General features: G+C 47.4%; 1 long non-coding RNA gene across 1 annotated transcript in view; it reads right to left on the bottom strand.

Annotated features, from left to right (window-relative positions):
* Positions 1–601: 601 nt before the first annotated feature.
* Positions 602–23,588, bottom strand: part of LOC135965306 (uncharacterized) — a 48,890-nt gene continuing 25,903 nt past the window's right edge. Inside the window, exons 3-4 of the long non-coding RNA XR_010578213.1 lie at positions 1,406–1,460; positions 602–1,297 (exon numbers count right to left, since the gene is read on the bottom strand). This is a non-coding gene — a long non-coding RNA (uncharacterized lncRNA). The remainder of the gene's footprint in view (positions 1,298–1,405; positions 1,461–23,588) is intronic.

The raw sequence follows: 23,588 nt of genomic DNA, 5'->3' as shown, positions 1-23,588 counted from the left end.
CCAAGTCCTGCTTCCTTACTCACCAAGAAAGGCCACCCAGGAAAGCTACACCTTCATTACCGATAGCACCTGGCATAGAGAATGGGACTTAAATCTGAAGGCCAGAGTCTGACAGCCCACCCAGGGCACTGGCTGAGGGGGCACTGGCTGAGGGGGCACAGCCTCCCGCCCTTCCCTGAATCCATCCATGGACAGAGATCCCTATAGAGGGCCAAGAGCCTTCAGTGTCAGGTGGCCTAAGCTCAGTAGTGAATCTGCCCCGTGACTGGGTCTAGGTACTTGACTCATTTTTTAGTCCTACCTGCTTTGCAGCATTGAGAAAAGGGATATGAAAGCCCTTTGTAGACATGGAATAGTTTGCTACACACCTCCTGATTTTGAATGTTTTAACTATAAAATGAGCACAATAACACCTTCTGCCTATGACTGTCCTAGCGATTACATTTTTAAAGGGGCCAGTGCATGGCATATAGCACCCATTCAGAAAGGGGAGCTTTCTCATTAAGAATGCACTGCGCATGCCCCATTTCCAGGGCAGGTGGGCATGCATTACCGTTAAGCAGATGGACTCTGGAGTTGTCATACCGGAATCAAGCTCTGCCTCACTCACCGGCTAGCTGTGTGTCCTTGGGTCTGCCAGCTCTCTCCTCTGCGCTATAGCAAAACTGATGATAGTGTTAGCTTTCTGGCAGGGTTACATTAAGGAGTAAGTGAAAGTGTCTAACACAATATGAAGCTACCGTAGGTTTTCAGTGCGTGTTTCCTTTCCGTTTCCTTTTTCTGCAGCAGTGGTCCCAGGATGCCAGCTATGTTGGTGACAAGGATCCTCTGGTCCAGGAAGCACTTGGGGCTCCCCCTAGCCCTGGCCTTCAGTGTCAGGTGGCCTAAGCTCAGTAGTGAGTCTGCCCCGTGACCGGACCTGGGCATTTGACTCATTTTCCAGTCCTGCCTGCTGAGCAGCATTGAGAAAAGGGATACGAAAGCACTTTGTAGATATGGAATACTTTTGCAGAGGCACAGACCAAGGCTGGAAAGAGACCAGAGTGGCTGGAGAATCTAATCTGTGGCTCTGATCCCCACCACCAGTGTGCTGAGCAAAGGTCACAAACTCTCAGCAGCAGGTTTGACATCAGAAACTTCCTCTTCAAGGTAGAGCCTGGAGGGTCCCTCTTTCCATCTGTCTCAGAATCCAGGAGGAGAAAGAGAAGTGATCTTGGAGTCAGACAGCCCTGGGCTTGTGTGTCCTGGTCCCACCACTGATAAGGGATGTCCTTCTCGTGGGCCTCATTTTCCCCACCTGTAAGAAGAGAACATGTCCCTAGCCCCAGGCGTTCATTTTAAAGATCAACTGAGAGCATGTCTGTGCAAAACCTTCAAGAAATCCTGAGATAAGGCTCGTTCTTACTAGCTATGGGACCTTAGGAAAATTACTTCATCTCCCACAACCTCAGTTTCTCAATCTGTAAGACAGGGATAATGGTATTCACTTCACAGGGCTGTTAGTCAAATTAAATATGATAATGGGAGTCAACACTTAGGTCACTGGCACATAGTAAGTGCTCAATTCACAGCAGCTAGTGTTACTGTCACTGTAGCTTATCCCATGGCACCTTCTTCCCCCAGACCCAGCCCCTGGAGGGCAAGCATGGCTGTCTCCTCTCTGCGGTTGAAAAAAGCTTTTGGTCCAGAAGATCCAAGGCCTTTGGTGGGGGTCCAGCCTCCCAGAAGCCCCCCGCAGGCATTACCCCTTGCACCTGGGAATGAAGCCATTCTCAGCTCTTACGCTCACTCATTGTTCAGCCTGACTGGACATAAGCAGCTCTACGTGGAGTTATTTTAATCTTTCCTCACAAATCAATAGCTGCTTACCTTGAAGCAGTTTTAATTAGTTAAGACCTGCTGAGTGCTCTGCTGATAAACTAGCCTGCTATTAATGCTAAGTATCTGCCATGTGGTTGCTATTTTTATTATTGTTGTTCTTATGAAATCCTCATTTCCTGAGCCACACAGCTGGGACTATTATTTAAAAATCACCTTAGGCTTGAGGCTCCTTCCCTGAAACCTGAAGAAAGGGCCATTTCCGGACAGCTCAGCTCACCCCGTCCCATGCCTACCACATGCAATACCCTTATCACAAAATTATATTAATAAAAAGATGCTTCCTTCAATAACAGAAAACAATAACAATAAAACATATACATAAATAACAGAAAAACCTCCACGACTTTTGATTTCTGACTTCTGTAGCAACAGAGCCCCCTAAGCTCTGTGAGCCCCAAGGTGAGGATCACCTCACCCGCTTAAATCAGCTACCAGTGAGGAGGGAATATTTATTAAGTGCTTACTGTGTACCAATGGCACACATTGCAATGGTGCAATGTGCTTACTACTGGGACCTCATCTAGTCTTCGGAGCATCCAGAAATGCTAACATGAGCCCTGTTTTCTCAGTGAAGTAACTGGGGCTCAGAGAGGTTAGGACATTTGCTCAAGGTCATTACATCAGCAAGTAGGGAAATGTGGAGCTAAACTTCTGTCTGTCGTTCTAGTTCCCACTGGGGTAGGTCCCTGGGGGACCTTTCCTGGCCTTGGCTTTCTCCCGCTCTTTTTTTCATTATTATTATTATTGAGACAGGGTCTCATTCTGTTGCCCAGGCTGGAGTGCAGTGGCGCAATCTCGGCTCACTACAACCTCCACCTCCCGGGTTCAAGCGATTCTCCCATGTCAGACTCCTGAGAAGCTGGGACTACAGGTGCACCCCACCACGCCCAGCTAATTTTAGCATTTTGGGGTAGAGATGGGGTTTCACCATGTTGACCAGGCTGGTCTCAAACTCCTGACCTCAAGAGATCTGCCTGCCTCGGCCTCCCAAAGTGTTGGGATTAAACGCATGAGCCACCAGCGCCTGGCCCTCTCCCACTCTTTATACCTCTTTGTCGTAGGCTCTAGGACCCCAGCCTGCCTATTTGTGTTGCTCTCTTTCCCACTGCCTCCTCCTATGCCATCTCTTGGTTTTATGGCTGGTAGGGGAGGATTGGGGCATGGTCTTTCTAAGTCAAAGACCAGCTTCATAAACCTTTGTAATCATTGTTCTGGTAAAGAGACAAAGGACACAAATAAAAACAACAACCAAAATCCATCTTGGAAGAAGAACCAATATCTGGGCAATGTGACAAAGTGGTTTTGAACCTGGGCAGGGAGAGCAGGAAAGCCTGGGTTCAAATCCCACGGGTGCCTCTTATTAGCTGTGTGACCTTGTAAAGCTTGCTGAAGCTCCCATTTTCTCATCTGAAAATGGCCTTTCTGGTAGCATCTTCCTCCCAGGGCTATTATAAGGATTAAGTGAGAGAAGTTATGTTAAGGGTTTGATGTGTAAACCGTTATGCAAAGTACTACTTTTTCTTTTTTTTTTTTTTGAGATGGAGTCTTGCTGTGTCACCCACGTTGGAGTACAGTGGCGCCATCTTGGCTCACTGCAACCTCCGCCTCCCAGGTTCAAGCAATTCTCCTGCCTCAGTCTCCCAAGTAGCTGGGACTACAGACGCCCGCCACCACGTCCAGCTAATTTTTTGTATTTTTGTAGTGACAGGGTTTCACCATGTTAGCCAGGATGGTCACGATCTCCTGACCTCGTGATCCTCCTGCCTCGGCCTCCCAAAGTGCTGGGAGTACAGTTCTTTTTATTGTTAGTAGTATTATTGCTAACATATAACAAATGGTTACCATGTGTCAGATGCTGTTCTGAGTAACTGTCTTGTTTCATTTCATTTATTTACAGCAACACTCTGTGGCATTTCCATTTTACATTTGCGAATCTTTGTATCATCTCCATTTCACAGATGGTAAAATCTAAGGGTGAGTAACTTGCCTGAAGTCATGCATTTTTTAACTAAACTTTTTATTTTGAGATAATCGGAGCTTTATATGCAGCTACAAGAAATAATATAGAGAAATCCCCCAGTGGTAACATCTTACAGAACTACCACAGCCAGGATATTGACTGATATAGTCAACATACAGAACATTTCCAACACCACAAAGATCCCTGTGGTTGCATGTTGCCCTTTTATACCAATCCACTTCCCTCTAATCCCTACTGCACCTTAAACATTGTTTAGAGAATTTCTCCTGTCCATTCTTTTTTTTTTTTTTTTTTTGAGATGGAGCCTTGCTTTGTCACCCAGGATGGAGTGCAATGGCACAATCTAGGCTCACTGCAACCTCTGTCTCCCAGGTTCAAATGATTCTCCTGCCCCAGCCTCCCGAGTAGCTGCGATTACAGGCACCTACCACCATGTCTGGATAATTTTTGTATTTTTAGTGGAGATGGGGTTTCACCATGTTAGCCAGGCCAGTCTGGAACTCCTGACCTCAGGTGATCCACCCGCCCCAGGCTCCCAAAGTGCTGGGATTACAGGTATAAGCCGCCGCGCCCGGCCCTTCCGTCCATTCTTTTAGGATAGGTCCGTTGGTGGCAAATTCTTATTTTCCTTGATCTGGGAATGACTTGATTTCCCCTTCATTCCTGAAGGATATTTTCACTGGATATAGGAATCTGGATTGACATTTCCTAGGAACTCATCACTCGATTTTTCCTCAGATCCCAAAGTCCCTAGCCAGTCTGCCCTCTTCTCCACCGTTTAGTCTTGTGTTTGTTTTGTATTTCATGTCCAGGGTTTTTAGTGGCATGTAGCAAGAGAAATAAGGAAAAGTATGTCTGTCCTACCTTCCCAGAAGCAGACATTGCCCACACACTATTTTATTTTATTTTATTTCATTTTTTTGAGACAGAGTCTCGCTCTGCCGCCCAGGCTGGAGTGCAGTGGTGCCATCTCAGCTCACTGCAAGCTCCACCTTCCGGGTTCACGCCATTCTTCTGCCTCAGCCTCCTGAGTAGCTGGGACTACAGGTGCCCGCCACCACGCCTACGCCTGGCTAATTTTTTCTATTTTTAGTAGAGACGGGGTTTCACTGTGTTAGCCAGGATGGTCTCGATCTCCTGACTTTGTGATCCGCCCGCCTTGCCCTCCCAAAGTGCTGGGATTATTACAGGCATGAGCCACCGCACCCGGCCGCCCACACACGTTTTAATAAGTGATTGAGTCTGGATTCATCCCTGAGCAGCCGCAGAGCCCATGATTGTAACCTGGGCTATACTGCCCCAGACCTGGCCAGGCCACCTGAGTTTCTTCAGGTGTGCTCCTCTGGAGACACAGGCCAAAATCTCTTCTCAAGAATAACAGTGGAAAGTCCTATTGGTTCAGCACAGACATCTTTGTAGAATGTGGACAGACACCTCTCAGAGGTCCCACGCTCACATTTCATTAGCATGTGAGCTAAGCCGTTTAAATATACATGTGAGACCCTCTTAGGAAAGGCCAGGCACTTACTCTTTTCTTTCCTTCATCCATTATTTATTGAAGGCATGTAACCAAGGATACAAAATCATAACTGCCTTTTAAATTGTTCTCTTATTTTGTACCAGAAACTTTGCAAAACACTTTACATATTGGCCACTCCTTGGACATCACATCAAATCTTATCAGCTTCGTCTCTTATTCCAGCCACTGTTGTGAAGAGCAGAATTGTGCAGGCTTAGATCAATTTCATGAGTGTTAAACCTGACCTGTGCCTTATCTCAGGCCCCTACTATGCATTTCTTACCTCCTGACCCCAGGTGCCTGGGAAAAATCCACTCAGCACTCACTAACATGCAAACTGGAAGTGGAAGGCAGCTGACCCCCTTCAGACAACTCTTGACCAGTTGGGGACAGACACCCCCTTTCTTTCCTCCAGTAGATGGTTCTGAAACCTAACCCAGGCTTTTAGAAGGAACTCTGGGCTGGGCACAGTGGCTCACACCTGTAATTCCAGCACTTTGGGAGGCCAAAATGGGCAGATCACCTGAGGTCAGGAGTTTGAGACCAGCCTGGCCAACATGGTAAAATCCCATCTCTACTTAAAATACAAAAATTAGCTGGGTGTGGTGGCACATACCTGTAGTCCCAGCTGAGGGACTTTGGAGGCTGAGGCAGGAGAATCGCTTGAACCTGGGAGGTGGAGGTTGCAGTGAGCCGAGATTTTGCTACTTCACTCCAGCCTAGGTGACAGAGTGAGACTCCATCTCAAAAAAAAACAAAAAAAAAAAAAACAAGGAACTCTGAAATTTAATAAGTAGTCTTCCTTAGGGTTGGCCAAACTCATTGGAAGGACAGCAGGTCTTTGTACTGGATTTACTTCTTCCCTGTTTTTATTCCCCCCTATCCTCACTCCTCCTTCCTGGGATCACATTTCCAAATAAACTGTCTTCACATAAACCTTCCGGGAAACCCAGGCTAAGACTCTGAGTACTGGGAGTGGCCCTGGAAAGCAATCCTGAAAGTTAACATTCTGCAGCTATTAATAACCCCTGAAATTCCACAGTATCACAACCACTCAGGCCTCCATCTGTGGTTGAACAGAATAAGGTACAGCTGGATAGTGAAATTCTGAATTGTGTAGTGACTGTGGCACTTGACCAGCCTAAGGGGAAGAGTAAGTATGAAGATTATGCAGTGAGCCAGCTTTTCTTCACTGCTTGAGAAACATTAAAAACAACAAATGACAGGCTCAGATAAGCCAACTGTCAATTCAAGGCAGAGCTGTGCTGCATCTATGGCACTATTTAAAGATACCCTCATCTCCTGAAGCTGCCTGGCAAACCATGCTGAGAATCAGGCCCGGATCTGACTATAAGAGTGGAAGAATTACAGAGGAACCTGAATGCACAGCCACAAGACTCCTGTGATCATCAGAGGTCTCAGGGGAAATGAGTGGGACCCTGAAATCCAGAATGAGGACAGTTAGGTAAACTAGCCTGAGAATATTGGACCCCACATGCTGTGAACATATCAGGCCGATAGAAACATCCTCTTCCGGCCGGGCACGGTGGCTCATACCTGTAATCCCAGCACTTTGGGAGGCTGAGGTGGGTGGATCACCTGAGGTCAGGAGTTCAAGACCAGCTTGGCCAACACGGTGAAACCCTGTCTCTACTAAAAATACAAAAATTAGCTGGGCATGATGGCACATGGCTGTAATCCCAGCTACTCAGTAGGCTGAGGAAGGAGAATCGCTTGAACCAGGAGGCAGAGGTTGCAGTAAGCTGAGATTGCACCATTGCACTCCAGCCTGGGCAACAAAGCAAGGCTCTGTCTCAAAATAAAAAAGGAAAAGAAAAGAAAAGAAAGAAACATCCTCTTCCCTTCTACAGAGCAGTGCTCTTTTCCTTGCCTAGAGACCCTTCAGAGACTGAGGCTGGTATCTCACAAATTGATGCTTGTCCTCCTCAAGATCTACTCCTACAGCCCCTCATTACCTTCAGGATGATAAACAGAATAAAGTCTAGGCACAGCCCAAGCAATAACATACAAGTGCGGCTCTGGGTTGGGCTAGTTTTCACACTGAAGGAGTTGCAAGATCCAGCTAAAAAGACTCACGGGTTAGGGAAGAATGTATTGACACAACAATACTTGATTGTGACCTGTTTTAACAAGGATACTGGGGCTCATCCTAACACTCTGTTGGGACAGCTCCTTGTAGCTGGAACACAGTGATTTATTTGTTGGGGTTTTTTGTTTTGTTTTGTTTTGTTTTGTTGTTTGAGATAGAGTCTCACTCTGTCACCCAGGCTGGAGTGCAGTGTCGTGATCTCGGCTCACCTCAATCTCCGCCTCCCAGACTCCAGCAATTCTGCCTCAGCCTCCCAAGTAGCTGGGATTACAGGTGCATGCCACTACCACCTGGCTGATTTTTGTATTTTTAGTGGAGTCAGGGTTTCACCATGTTGGCCAGGCTGGTCTTGAACTCCTAACCTCAAATGATCCACCTGCTTCAGCCTTCCAAAGTATAATTAGATGAAGTGAAGATGCTAGAACTGCTCTGGCACAATATTGAGAAAGGGACCAGAAGGCTTAGGGAGGCAGGGCAGCTAGCTAGATTTATTATGTGAGATGAGCAAACCCACCCTCCACTGAGGCAATAAGCCACACGCTATCGGGAGGGAGGCAGGCAGGCAAGGGTGTAGGAACTGACCTCTGCAGGCGTCAGTTCCAAAATGAAATGTCATCTGGAGGATTGCTTTCAAGGGACACTTTCAGTTCCCGATGTTTATCCTGGATTCCCCCAAAAGTTAATGTGGATAGTTTATTTGGGAATGTGATCCCAGAATGAAGGCATGAGGATCAGGGGGAATAAAGGCAGGAAAGAAGGGGAGCTAATACAATGACCTCTTATCCTTTCGATAGAGTGGGAGATGTTGCCGCGGAACTGGTAGGTCCAGTGTTGGTGGACATGGTGAATCCCAGTCAAATGGCAGCTGCTCATCTTCAGAGGCCAAGTGGATGAATTCACTGAGATAGCAAGGTTGAGTGGCAATGAAGGGATTCACTCATTATCCTTGGACCCAGGCTTTCCTTTGGGGGAAACCCAGATTTATCTGGCTGGGGACATTATCTAATTTTAGTATCGCTGAATCCCACTAAGCTGAAATAGCCCCAGTCCTTTTTACAGGTGAGGAAACTGAAACTCTGAGAGGTTGCCTAAGGGAGGGATGAAAAGAAGCGCTCTGACCACATCCTGGCCATCATCGCCACAGGATTCGAGGAACAAGCCCAGGGGAGTTGCAGTATCCTCTGTCTACACTAGGAGACAGAGGATATGTGACCTCCCTTTGTGGTTTTAAATCCCACTGCTTGCTGACAGATTTGTCACCTGTTGTAAGGGCAGAATCCATTATTATTATCAATAGTAGTAATGGATAATTAAACAATAAATGCACTAGTCTCATTAAGCCACTTATTTAATTAATTTATTTTAATTCATGTAATTAGTTAATATGATAATGCTTCCTTTCATCCAAAGGCAGCCTGCAGGCTCTCCAAGCATGGTGTATTATGATTAATGGATTTTCACATGTTGAGAAGAAAGGAGTTTGGGGAGATCTCAAAGTCAGAGTTGCCTGGTGGGGGTCGCTTAGCCCATGGAGAAGCCCACTGCTCTCTATCTGATGACTGTTCTCCCACCCACCGGTGCTAAGCTCTCACTGGCTTTCTTGACTTTGCACTAACCTGGAAAGTCCTCTCCTTTTCTCCCTGAGTAGCAATACCACCCATCCTTCAAGACTCAGCTTAGAGGTCACCTCCAGCAGGAAGCCACCTGACCTTTCCCAGCTGGATGAGATAGCTATCCTGAGATACCCTGTGTAGCGCATGTCACAACTATGGAATGTCCCCTGCTTAAAAACAAATCCTTTGAGAGAAGGGGCTGGGCTATGACTACAGCATCAGCAACCACAAACGCAGCAACCACCATTATTCACTGAGCATCTATTCTGCACCATGCTTCTTCCCAAGCACATTGCAAAGATAGTCCCTTTCCATCTTCCCCCAACATCAAACAGTGGGAATTGTTTCCTTGTTTCTTTTGGAATAAGGAAATAGAAACTTCAAGCAGTTAGATAACTTGCCCAGAGCCACCCACCAGAACCAGGATTCGAACTCAGGTTCAGATGGTCCCAAAGCCTGAATCCTTAAGTACCATGCCAGACCTCTTACTTGTCTTCGCAGCCTCCACCCCCAGCACAGGGCCTGCTTACTCAAAACTTGTATAATGAATGAATGCCCCAAAAGCTTTCTTAACAAATTTGGATCTCATAGTGAGAGAAACGAGAAGACCTTGCGGCTGAAAGAGCAGTGATCACCAGAGGATTAGAGGAATTCTGTTATTACGTTGATCTTTCATGGTAATGTTTAAGGACATTAAAATTTTCAATACCGTTGATGGAATTACATTTTACTCTAAGGCCTAAAACCCCAAACAAACAGAAATAGTAATTCCATTAGTGGTTGAAAATGGTAATAATCCTGGTGAGTACAAATTTTATTGCTATAGCAACTGGAAAGCCCAGAAATGATAAATAAAAAGTTCTTGCATGCTGTGAGGAGTACATTTTCGTTGCCAATACTCCGTCAAACATTATAATTCCATTAGTAGTTAAAAATTGTAATGATACCCTTGACAATAATTTTTATTGCTATACCTGTAAAACACAAAGATAAATAATTTTGTCAACTGGAACGTGGTGATCATAACTCAATGGTATTAGTGAGAAGCCCGTGGTTCAGTTTCAGTGTGACTAGCATCTCGATTTGGAGCCTTAGCACCTGAAATCGTGACTCAAAAGCCATTTCAAACTTAAGCCATTTCCCTCTTTCATTTCTAGTGTTCTCATGGCAAAGAAAGACCGCACTCAGAAGTAGGTTGATGGTGGCTCTGCCACTATCTTGTGACCTACCCTGGCTCTCAGTCTTCTCATCTGTTAAATGGGACTATATAGGCTCTATTTTAGTTTAGTCTAATACCTGGGGATACAGTCATGTATTATGTAGATGGTGACCCTGACTACATGGAGCTTATGGTTTGGGGGGGAAGATGGATATTATTTATTATCAGCAGCATTGAAGGTAGTGATTTTCAGGAGCTCGCCCAGAGGCCACCAAGAAGCTCCTCCACCTGCGACCCGGACGTAGGTGATTCTCAAGAAGCTCCCCTGGAAGCTGCTTCCAGGCTCAAGCCTGTACACCTCCCTCGCTGCTATGCCTCTGGAGAGCAAAACCTTCTTCCTCTTCCATGGCTCCTACTTCCCATGGGCACTTCCATTGGCCAACTCTACCCCAGAACCATCTTAGGAAGGGCATTCTAGGAAGGCTTCTCAGAGGAAGTAACATTTAACTTAAAAACCAAAGGATGAGGGGAGGCCGAGGCAGGCGGATCGAGAGGTCAGGAGATTGAGACCACCCCTCGCTAACATGGTGAAACTCCATCTCTACTAAAATTACAAAACAAAATTAGCTGGGCGTGGTGGCAGGCGCCTGTAGTCCCAGCTACTCAGGAGGCTGAGGCAGGAGAATGGCGTGAACCTGGGAGGCGGAGCTTGCAGTGAGCCGAGATTGCGCCACTGCACTCCAGCCTGGGCCACAGAGCGAGACTCTGTCTCAGCAACAACAACAACAACAACAAAAAGGATGAGTAACACTTGGTCAAGGGAAAAGAATAGAGAGGAGCTGGGGAGGGAGAGGAGAAGGAAAAATAATCCCAGGTAGTGGGAACAGCCTGTGCAAAGTAGAGCTTTGCTGTCATTAGCAACCTCTAGGGATCTCCTTCCTGCTGCTCAGTGAAATTCCCCACTGGTGGGCTGGGAGTAGGGTAGGGGATGGCACAGTGGTTTCTCAAATGTGGTGATGGAGTTTACTCCATCAATTCCATCAAGTGCTAGCATCAGTAGATTTCACCATGGTGCATATAATATTTTTTTTTAAGACAGAGTATCGCTCTGTCACCCAGGCTGGAGTGCAGTGGCGCAATCTTGGCTCACTGCAACCTCCACCTCCCAGGTTCAAGCAATTCTCATGCCTTAGCCTCCCAAGTAGCTATGATTACAGACATGAGCCACCACACCCAGCTAATTTTTGTATTTTTAGTAGTATATTTTTATATAGTATAGTATATATTTTATAATACATTTTTAGTAGTATATTTTAGTAGGAATTTTTGTATTTTTCGCCATGTTGGCCAGGCTGGTCTCGAACTCCTGACCTCAGGTGATCCACCTGCCTTGGCCTCCCAAAGTGCTGGGATTACAAGCGTGAGCCACCGCACCCGGCCACTTATCATTTTTTTATGAAAAGTTCGCCATGAATATTGCATCTCAGAGTGAACAGAATGGTGACTCATGTTTCACAACTTGTTTCTCATCTAATTTATTTTTGACAGTCCTGTCATATTTTTGACAACTAAATAACTTTTCCCTCTCCTTGGGATTTAAGGTCATGCAGCCTCCATGACTCCTCCCACCTACATTGCCTCAACATTCTCCCACATCAGCTGGCTCAGGATTACAAAAATATTTAGAAGAAAGACTAAACAGAACCAGGTCTTTAGGGATGGTGTGGAGATGGGGAACAAGGAGATCATGGGTTTAGTTTTGAATATGTGGATTTTGTGATCACTGGAGACATCCAAGTAGGGATGACAAGGGACAATTTATATGTTGGTCTGGAACCCAGCAGAGGGAGCAGATATAAATGCTGAAGACATGGGATGCAGGTGGCAACTGAAAGCATGGCAGCAGATGAGAATGTAGTGAGGAAGAGCAGAGGAGGCAGGATGGAGCTTTGAAGAACATCAACATTCAGTGCCTGGTAAAGGATGCTCAACCATAATGAAGAAGACAGAAGACAAGCATCCAGAGAACGAGGAGTTGAGCCAGGACATTTTTGTCTCAAGTAAGCCACCAGGGAGCTGTTTCAAGGAGATAGGTCTGAAAGTGTCCAGGACTTTGGCAACGTGGAGAATGTCCATGATGCCCTCCATGAGAGCTGTTTGTTGGAGACAATGGGGAAGAATCCAAATAGGGGTGGGTTGAGGAGGGAGAGGATGGGGAGAAGGAACAGTGATCAAGAGTACAGGCAACCTTTGAAGAAGTGTGGCAGCCAAGGGGAGGAGACAGGCGAAGGAAGCCACAAGGGAGTGTGGGGCCAAGGTTGTTGTGATGGTGGTTGTTTCAAAACACAGGTGGAATTTAAGCATATTTTAAAGATCCAAGACAGTAAAATGCAGGGTGAGGGGAAAGGCAACTAAAGCAAGGCTAAGCTAAGGCAAGGGAGGTCCATGGCGAGTAGGGGGTTGGGGTGGTAGCAAAACTTAAGGAGACACTCATTCCTTAAAAGGCAGGGCCAGCGTTTGCCCAACGCTGAGAGCATGTGCCTCCTTAATTTCGCATTCTAGAAGCCTGACTGGCTTCACCCTGGCCAGAGCCCAGAACTGAGATCTTGGAGTCCTTGAGGTGACAGCTCCAGAGCACAAGGGTGACTCTCAGAGTGCTACCCTTTTCCAAAAAAAAAAAAAAAGCTTGACAAGGAAAGTTATAACCAAACTTTTAAGACTTGAAAGAATTCTAGAGGCCACTTCCTTCTGTGGCTTTTCAGGATGTCTTTAGCTATGAAACACTTCCTTTAATCTCATGTGGAGGCCCAATAAGTAAAACAGGAAACACAGATGGCTCTAGAGGAAGCTGGGAGCCAGGAGCCTTGAGCTCTGGTCGCTGCAACACCCGGATCCACAGAAAGCTTAAGCTGCACGGATCACAGTTTGCAAACCTCTGGGCTGGTTCAAGATTTCCATATATTCATTTGTGAGTTCATTCCAGCTTTCAGTGCAGCCTCTGAGGCTGTTGGGGAGGCTCAGCAAAGGGAAGCCCGACAATAGCCTTGCATCTGCGGAATTGTCTCGGTTTCATAGGTGGACTTTGCTTCTACTAACCTGACACATTTAAATTAAATTTATTTATCTCTGCCCTGCCTTGTTCCCCAAAGGATTTGAGGTAGTGTACCAAGATATACATGAGACACAAGATAAAGCACCTAATAACATAAACAAGGAGATAGTAAAATAAGGAAAGGGAAGTTAAAGGAAGAGAGGCTTAGATCTGGGATTTGCTCAGTGTCCCAGCCACTTGCTGCAAAGTGGTCACAGATTTGACTCTAAGCTTTCTAACAATTAAAGCAAACAATGCATCTAGCGGACAAAGGCCAGATAATTGAGGATTCATTTGCCCATTTAAAAACAACACCATCAAGAAGATTTGAGTTAGAGCCACGAAAATATAATTTGATAGGCCGGGCGCGGTGGCTCAAGCCTGTTATCCCAGCACTTTGGGAGGCCGAGACGGGTGGATCACGAGGTCAGGAGATCGAGACCATCCTGGCTAACACGGTGAAACCCCGTCTCTACTAAGAAATACAAAAAACTAGCCAGGCGAGGTGGCGGGCGCCTGTAGTCCCAGCTACTCGGGAGGCTGAGGCCGGAGAATGGCGTGAACCCGTGAGGCGGAGCTTGCAGTGAGCTGAGATCCGGCCACTGCACTCCAGCCTGGGCTACAGAGCGAGACTCCGTCTCAAAAAAAAAAAAAAAAGAAAAGAAAATATAATTTGATTTGCAAAATTTTAATTTACTCCTGACATTCTAAGAATGTTTCCAAGGTTTTTAAAGCAAGGTAATCTGTCATGAAGGAGGTCTGACCAGATATTGAAGGGTCAGAAGCTACCCTGTGTTAAAAGAGCTAGTGCCTACTAACTCCTCTCTTCCAGAATGTTCTGGGTCCTTGAGATACAAGTGTGGAGGCCATGACAAGAACAGAAAGTTCAAGATGGTTGTCCCTGGGGTGCTGAGAGACTGGGGGTCTGTGTGTGATAGGAGCACCTTGCCTACTCTAAAGTTTCAGTTAACCTTTTTTGACTCCAGGAATTCACCCAGGAGCGTTGGCTCTTCATACAGTCTCCTATGTCCACTTTCTCCTATGAAGCAATATTTTCTACTATATTTATTCATGAATTATTTTATTCATCAAACATGTATTAATGTCTACCATATGCCATTTATTTTCACATCCGCTATCTCACTCAATCCTCAGACAACCTCACCCACATGAATCTTCCCATTTTATAGATGGGAAAGTTGAGGCTTAAAGAAGTTAAAGTAACTAATTCAGGATTTCACAGCTAGTAAGTGGTAGCGCTTAGCTTTGAGCCAAATCTCTTCACCCCTAGCCTGGTGCCTTTTGCGTTTTATCATAGAACCACCTGAGCTGAACACATCAAGTCTGAGCATCAGAGATTGCTAGTGGCTCCCAACCCAGCTGATATCTGAGAACCAGGAAAACCAAACCAGGGGACCAAGAGGCTTGTTGGAGAGAAAGGGAAGTCTGCTGTCTTGAGATGGTAGGATTAGAATCGGTATCCTTGTGTGCAAAATTCAAGCAGTAATCTCTCCTTTGCAGGTTTGCTATTGTTTAGAGCCACCATGTACATGTGTGCAGGTCGTGCACTGCACGACTCTAGAGGGTACCATTCATAGCAGCAGCAGCGTGGATTTGTATTTTACTATTATGGTCTTCAAGTAGGTAGCAAGAAAATGTACCAAAGAGTAGGCATATTTTCCTAATTTATACATAGATGCCCAGTATCAGCAGGAGTGCTGGTGTGTGCCTCACAGGTGTATGTTTAGTGATTGGCACAGAGAAAGCCCTTGATAAATGTTAGTTTCCCATATCTCCTTCTGTAATATGAGAACCATCAAACTTGCTCAACCTGCCTTACCACACAGTTTTGAAGATCAAATAAAATAATAGAATTGAAAGTGTTTTCATAGACACACTGGGCCACTGTTGAGTACAAGTATAGGGAATTAATGGTTTGGCTAAGGAAGTTGAGGGGAGGCTCTGGCCCCAAGGCACCGAGACATCAAGGCTAGGTCCCAGTCCACTCAGGGAACAGGTTATGCGCTTCCCATGGAGTCCGCTGCCAGCTTGGGCTTCTGCAGTTGAGTTGGGAGCAGGGCCCCTGTGCCGCTCACTGGCAGAGGAAACAGGGAGAAGCAGGGGCTACCTGGGCCCTCATGTAAAAGCAGTTTGCAGGGAGGGAGGAAGAGAAGGGGAAGCATAATATCCACAGAGCAGCGGGAGATGCAGAAGGCAGACAGAGACTGGAAGATAAATGAGAGGGAGAGAGGTAAGGAAAGAGAGCAAGGGAGAGGCTGAGAGGGATGGAGCAGGGCGGCCAGAAAACAGAGAGCGAGAGCAGGATGAGATGGAGACAAGGGCAGAAGAAAGGAGAGAGGCGACCTGAGGAAGACCCAGGAAAGAGGTGAGCGAGTGTGCATGTGTGTATGCATGCGTGTGCGTGCAGGTGAGAAAGAGAGACAGAGAGGGGAAGAAAGGAAAGAGAAGGGGAAAGGAGGGCCCTGAAGGAGAGGGGAGGGAAAATGAGAGACTGGCGTTCCAATTCCAGCTCTTCTCTCTACTGTCTCTGGAAGGTCCTAGTCTCAGTTTCCTCAACCATGAAGTGTGGATAATAATCTTTGCTTCTCCCTGCCCTCCTTCCACCCTCCCCAGTCCCACCCACTCCTTGGACTGCCTTAGGCATCAGGAGATGACAGATGTCAGTCTCTGGAGTTTGACTGATGTGGGGAATGCCGTTATGTTCCTGAGAAACGTGAGTTTTTCTACTCAGCCTGGCGAGCTTTGCGCAGCCCCTTGATTTGACTGGGCTCAGGGAAGTCCCAGTGCCTGTTACAGGGCCTGGCAAGAGGACCATGAGGATGGGGGCTTTGTCTGGATCTAGGGGAGCTAGATTCCTTTCACTGCTTCCTTTCACCAAATGGAAAAGCCAGTTCTGGGATATTTTCTCGCAACGACCCTGAAACTCTCAGACAGCCCTCAGGTGCCTTCCCTATGTGGGCTCCACCACACCTGGGTTTTGGGACTCAGGAGTGGTTGACAAGGAGGTAACTGTAGAATAGAAGCCTCAGAAATGAGATGGAGGTGGCCGGCATTTCTCCTCTCTTTTCTGAGTGTGAAGAGGCCATAAAACAATTAGAGCTCCATGTTGTTCTCCCAACAGAGGAGGGCGGGTGTCTCTGCCTCGTTGAGTGTAATCAGCACCGAGATAAGGGTTCCCCTGCAACTGTAGGAGAAGATAGGCTGCCCCATAAACCCGGGTCACCAGCAGGGCACCGGGGTGAAAAGGTAAAGGGAGGAGCCGTGGCACCTCGTGCTGTCCCAGGGAAAGCCTCCAGCTGGAATTCTGACCTGATAGGGGAGGGCCGCAGGCCCCTCGGCCTGAGTACCTTCTTCCACCATGGGGCTTGTCCCAGATTTGGGGAAGATGCCTGGCAGGTGGGCATCAGAGGTTAACCCACTTCTCACCAACAGCCAGGGTAAGTCTGGAGGCACAGGGACAGGCAGACCATTTGTCATTGAACCATTTCTGTTCTAAGTCTGAGCCTCTGCCACCCTGCCCCTCCCCCAGGGCCAACTACACCATCACTACCTTCCCCCGCCCACCCCCTCCCCACCCCACCCCACCCCCCCCATCCCCCGCTTCATTCAGCCTCAGGAGCCACAGGGGGTCTCTAGGACTCTGCTCTAGCTACAGTCTACATCAGCCCTGCTTGGACAGTGCCGGGGTCCTGCTGGTGGTTAAATATTCTAAATGCCTCCCCTGCCAACAACCCTGATTTCCTGAGCGTGAAGATCTTAGAGGAGAATGGCTCCATCTGTATTTGAAAGCAGGAGGCCAGGGAGAGGACAGAAGAAGGAACAGCCCTTTCGCCTGCCCCTGGGGAGTGACTGTGCCTTTCATCAAATGCTTTCTTTCATTTATTCCTAACCGCAGGGAAGTGGCGCTGCTCTTTGAGAGTAACAAGAAAGAGAAAGTAATTTACCAAATCTCCTTCTGTGTGTCTTAAGAAGAGACTCTGGCAAACTGAAGGTGAAGGGTGAAAGCCCAAACGCTCAGCCATCCTGACCTGGAAAAGAATTCCAGATGAAACATCAGGGCCTGGTCGTGGCCTAGATGTTGTTGCCATTTGGATAGGGTTCGAGAGACCGGTGGGCAAGCACTGGGACCAAAACCCTTTGAGGGTGAGATGCAAACAGGGTCAGGAGGCCAGTAAGCTGACAGTTTCTCTTCATGACTCAAGATGTGTCCTCAGCTGTAACTTCCACCCCATGGTTGTCAATTTTCTCATCTATAAACTGAGAGGCTTGGATTTGTTGATTCCAATTCTATCTCCTCCTTCTCTGATTCTATGATTCTCATCCAACCACTTATCCACTGGATGGAAGGAATATCTGTGAAGGAGGCAAAAGAGGAGGTGATTCTATCTGGCTGCAAGATGGCCCAGTGTGTCTTGAAGAGCACAGGATGAGGAGACAGACCTGGACAGGGCTGTCATGTACGTTTGTTGAAGTTCCACACTGCACAACAGTGCTCAGCTGAGGGGACCGGGGGGGTTGCAATATAGCCTGGGCTCTGCTCACCAAGCTGTGCATGCTGGTATGGGGTTTCATCCACCTGAGGAAATGTACCTTCTTCTAATCTGTGCAAATGTGCCACAAAGGCTGGTGGCAACTCTGACCTTAGGAGAAGACGAAAAAACCACTAGGGAGAGGGAGCTCATTAAATCCAAGTTTTGAGACTTCCTAGCTCTATGACCTCAGCCGATTTAAAGAATCTGAACTTCGTTGGGCGCAGTGGCTCACGCCTGTAATCCCAGGACTTTGGGAGGCCAAGGAGGGTGGATCACCTGAGGTCAGGAATTCGAGACCAGACTGACCAATATGGTGAAACCCCATCTCTACTAAAAACACAAAACTAGTCGGGCGTGGTGGTGGACGCCTGTAATCTCAGCTACTAGGGAGGCTGAGGCAGGAGAATCACTTGAACCCAGGAGGCAACGGTTGCAGTGAGCCAAGATTGCACCATTGCACTCCAGCCTGGGCAAAAAGTGTGAAATTCCGTCTTAAAAAAAAAAAGAAAACAAAAGAACCTGAACTTCAGTGTTGTGATTAAAAACTGGGCTTGTTGTCATTTCTTGGCAGAAATGATGTGAGGCTGAGCCCAGAAAATAAATCTCCAGCATGAAGCACAGAACCTGAACCATAACAGGTACTCAGTTGAAAGAGTTTTCTTCCCACCTCCTCCCTACCTGGGTTTCTCTTGGGAAAATGTTCATCAGTGTTCTGGTGTTGGAAATGACTTCCTTTGCCTGGAAATTCTTCCCTGAGAGTCCATCTGCTGGTGGCAACCTCCCTTACCACCTGCCCTCACCTCCCAATGTTATTGCCTTAGCATTCCATTTCCATCTTAGAATGCTCACCAGGGTAAGACATGAAGCCTCCCTACGGCAAGAAAGTCGAGACCAGGAGGAAATCTGGTGAAGGTGTCACACACAATAATTGTAGGATTGGATTTTCATTTTTGCATGTGAACCCAAGCGCTTTCAACAGGTAGCTCCCTCTCTCTAGTGGTTTCTGCATCTTCTCTCCCCTCTCCCCACTTGAGAAACAAAGAAACTATGCATGGATCATGAATGTTCAAGCTGGAAGGCCTCAGAGAGGTCATCTGGTTCCATCTATCCACCAAGGATGCTTTAAAGCATCATCAGGCATTATCCAATTATCACACTCTCTTGAACTCACCCACTGACTGTTTCCCACTGTGCTGAGCACAAGTTGCTAACAGCTTTCTCAGTGGGCGTAATTACCCAATTTTAGGGCTGGAGAGGCACTGAAAGGTGCCAATGGGGATGCACTTAGCGGTACTGTCCCTGGTTACACTCTCCCGCTGTGTTCTGGGTTACTCGTTCTTGATCAAGTCTTGCCTTCAAGACTTCACCACCAGAGGACTTTCATCTCTTAGAATTTAAAGAACAGGGATACGTCTAGAAAAATCTGAAACAGTGCTTTGTGTACACTGGGCCCTGCTTCCAAACTTTCAGTGGCTCTCTATTGCCTACAGGATTAATCCCGGTTCATTTAATTGGCCTTTTGTTCTGTATTACGGAAAAATAGAAACAAATGGCACTCAGTTTATCCTCTTAAGGAGTCCAAGTTCTACTGAGAGCGATGGGTACAAAGAAGGTCAATAAGTAAGTCAGGAATGAATAAGACAGCAACCACAATAATTGCTGCCAGTGGACAGGGAGGATGGAGGAATGGCATGTGTGTAGGGACTTGTGGGCCTTTGACGGTGGAAAGTATTTATTCAAATGTCATTTTATAGGCAGAGTATGAGACCCAGAGAGGAAAAATGAGTTATCTCAGGTTGCACAGCAAGACAGAGGCAGAGCCAGAACTAGAATCCAGGACTCCTGAGTCCATGTTTGAGTTCTCTTTGTTCTGTTTCAGTGTTTCTTTTATAGAGTTCTTAATTATTGAGTCCCCACCTTTCTAGAACACAGCTACAGCCTGGCACTGTGAAAAGCGCACCAGGAGACTGGGTAAGGGGTCTGGAGTCTCAAGTGTGAGTCCTGGCTGGCTCTCTGCCCTGTGACACTTGAGAGAGACGCTTAAGCTCTCTGAATATTCTTTTTCTGATCTGTTGTTCATCTACCAGAATTCAGCTCCATTAGGGCAAGAAAAACATCTCATTCATCTTCCTCAGGATAGGTCTGGGGGTCTTTGAGAAAGACAGTAACAGATCACAAACAGGAATATTCAGCAGTCTGGGGCTTGGGAGACAAAACTGTGGGGAAAAATAAAGGTTTGGAAGGGGCCAGCATATTGACGACTTGGCAATGGACGAATGGAAGACGGGGAGAGGAGAATGTGAGGGGGGAAGAAGGGTCTCTCACACTGTTGACTCCCCCTCCAACACCAAGGAAATATTGAGAAAACACCTATTAAAACATGAAGGTTGGCCAAGGGTATAGGCAGCTCACTGCTCAGGCCTCTCCCAATTACAGAACCAGAGAGATGCTGGGACATTTGTTCTAGCAGGAAAAGCTTAGGGGATTCCACTCCATCTCTGTCTTTGCTGACAGCATCACCACGGACAAGCCACCACACTGCTACAAGCCTCAGTTTGCTCACCTGTAAAATGGGGGTTGTACTGACTCAGAGGCTATGGGAAGGGTTCCATGTATAGACAATCTGGGACAGAAAGGGGTGGCTGGCATTGCTCCGGGCACCTTGCAGTTATCAACCCATCCTAGTCCAGGCCCCCGAATCATATCTGATGAGCTGTGGTGATCAACAATGCTGGAGCTGACTACGAGTGCACTGCCACAGCAATTGGCCCTTGTAAGGCCATTTGTCTCATTCTCTTCCCATCTCCCAACAGGTGGCGAGGTTGAATGCACCACATTCAGAATGCACAGAAAACCCAGAATGCGATTGCTTAGGAGTCAGGCTGTGCTGCCTAATTAAAACAGGGGCATTTGTAGACAGGAATGTGGCTCTCTTGAAAGTCCAGGAATTCTGGGTAATCAACACTCAACCATCAACAAACACTCTCCATTTCAGGCACTGGTAATGCCAAAAATAAATAAATAAGTAAGTCAAAATTTTGCCTCCAGAGGTCCCATGAGGCCCTCGTCTACTGGGGAAGAAGACAGGCAAGTAAATGGAACATCACAGCCCACAGCGATATGTGTCAGAAGACCAGGAATGCCAGGATCACGAGAGTGCAGGGGAAGCGTGCCAAGATGTAGAAGAGGTGACACCTGGGCTGAGTGTTGAAGGTTGAATAGGAGTGTGCCACCCAGGGTAACTGCATTCCACGGAGAGGAGATGGCCCAGATCAGGTCTAAGAGAGGGAGGCCAGGAGAGAGAAAATAAGTCCCCCCTCAGTCCTGCCATAAGGAGGGCCAAGGGGGTTCACCATCGATGATATCATGCGACAGCCAGACCACCAAGCCAACTCAGGCCCCTTCCTGAGCAGCCCAGTGGCCAACTGGATCATCCAGTTGGCTCCAGATATTTTATACTAGACCTCGGGCACCTCCCAGCCCAACTGCCTCATACCCCAACCTGCCAAACACCTGCCCTCCCTTCAAGGCAAGTCCAAGGGACACCTCCTCCCAAAAGCTTTTCCTGAGTTTGCCAGAAGACCTCTGTTACGGAACTCGGGGGTATTAGAGTCAACCGTCTGCATCTGCACTCAGCTGTGAGCTCCTTGAGGGCAGGGGCTGTGCTTCATTATAATAGCACAGTGTATAGAACCCAGAAGGTACACAATTAATATGAAAAACAGTCATGACGACTGTAATGACTCACAGTAACTGAGCACTAGTGCCAGACATCAGGCTTAGGGATAGGCTGTAAGTATCATCATCATCCTCATTAGCTTATTGAATCCTCACAAAAACCATTTGAGATAGTGCTATTGCTATCCCCATTCTACAGATGAAAAGACTGAGGCTCAGAGAGGATGTGGCTTGCCCAAGGTCAGACAGCTAGTATATTTCAGGGTCAGAATTCAAACCCCAAAGGCTGGGTCTTATCCACTGAGTATCATGCTTTGTTATGTGATAAATTTGATTGAACCGAGTTGATGCCATAATAAAAGGGGGGAGCCAGCCAAGCACAGTGACTCACACCTATAATCCTAGTGCTTTGGGAGGCCATCACAGGAGGATGGCTTGAGGCCAGGAGTTCGAGACCAGCCTGAGCAACATAGCAAGCTCTCATCTCTACTTAAATAAAAAGTCTTTAAGTGGGGAGCAAAGTTATTCAAACGAGAATAAAAAACTATAGGAAATGACATTTGAACTGCGCAAGGAGCATTGTCAGGAAGGTCATTCCAAGAAGAGGAAATAACAGGAGCCCAAGGTTAGAAACCGCTGTTTGAGGAGTGTGTTCGGCATGTGTTCGACAGTAGCTCATTATATGTGTTTTAAAATTCAAATTGAGGCCAGGCGTGGTGGCTCGCACCTGTAACCCCAGCACTTTGGGAGGCCGAGGTGGGCGGATCACCTAAGGTCATGAGTTCGAAACCAGCCTGACAAAATTAGTGAAACCCCGTCTCTACTAAAAATATAAAATTAGCCAGGTGTGGTGGCACATGCCTGTAATCCCAGCTACTCAGGAGGCTGAGGCAGGAGAACCACTTGAACCCGGGAGGCGGAGGTTGCAGTGAGCCAAGATGGCACCATCGCACTCCAGCCTGGGCAATAAGAACGAAACTCTGTCTCAAAAAAAAATCAAATTGAATTGGAATCTGTGAATCATCATGAGTAATAACGTGTAAATTGCTCAGAAGAGAGTAGCAGGAGGAAGGTCTGGAAAGACACAAGGGGCCAGCTCAGGAAAGGCCGGGAATGCCAGGCTAAGGACTTGGCTCTGACCTGAGGCTTTGAAGAAAAGATCTTCACTGGGAAAGGAGACTTTGGGTTTCAGGGCTGACTTGCAGGGAACGGAAATTTCACTCCTAATGAGAGGGATTATGGGGAGACAGCGCCCCCACATGGGAGAGCCGGCTGCTCCCCTGAGTAATTCAAGCCTGCGATGTCTTGGGCCACATGGCCCAAGGGGGTGGATCAGCTCCATGCCTGACATTTGTGGGGTCTAGAGTGAGAGTTTAAATAGAGCCCATATGGCATCCGCAGTATTGCCCCTAGACCACTGCATGTTCCAGGGGCCCCTCACTGTACCCTGCCGTCCGCAAACACTCCACATCCTCCGCCAGGGCCTGTGACCACCCAGGGCCAGTAGTGCAAACCTAGGGGTGCAATCCAGGCCCAGGCTGGGTCCCACGTGGGCTGCAGTCCCCATTTCTCCCCTGTGGGGCACTCTCCGACCATCTCCCTTACCCCAGCCTCCGTCCTCTGGCCCAAGGCCAGACTCCTGCTCCGGAAAGGAGCCAACAAGCAGATGGCTCCCACTGGCCGGTTTTTCTTGCATGAGATGACCTGTGATTGTGCCAGTAGACTGGTGCTGACACTTATACGGGGTGACAAATTGTTTATATAAACAGGGACATTAAAATATTTGCCCCAGGCCAGGTGCAGTGGCTCATGCCTGTAATCCCAGCACTTTGGGAGGCCGAGGCAGGTGGATCACTTGAAGTCAGGAGTTCAAGACCAGCCTGGCCAACATGACAAACCCCGTCTCTACTAAAAATACAAAAAATTAGCTGGGAATAGTGGTGGGTGCCTGTAATCCCAGCTACTCTGGAGGCTGAGGCAGAAGAATTGCTTGAACCTGGAAG

The sequence above is a fragment of the Macaca fascicularis genome, chromosome 10, assembly GCF_037993035.2.
Source record: "Macaca fascicularis isolate 582-1 chromosome 10, T2T-MFA8v1.1".
Classification (NCBI taxonomy): Eukaryota; Metazoa; Chordata; class Mammalia; order Primates; family Cercopithecidae; genus Macaca; species Macaca fascicularis.
The sequence above is the reverse complement of the archived record's forward strand: the minus strand, read 5'-3'. Positions and strand labels throughout refer to the sequence as shown.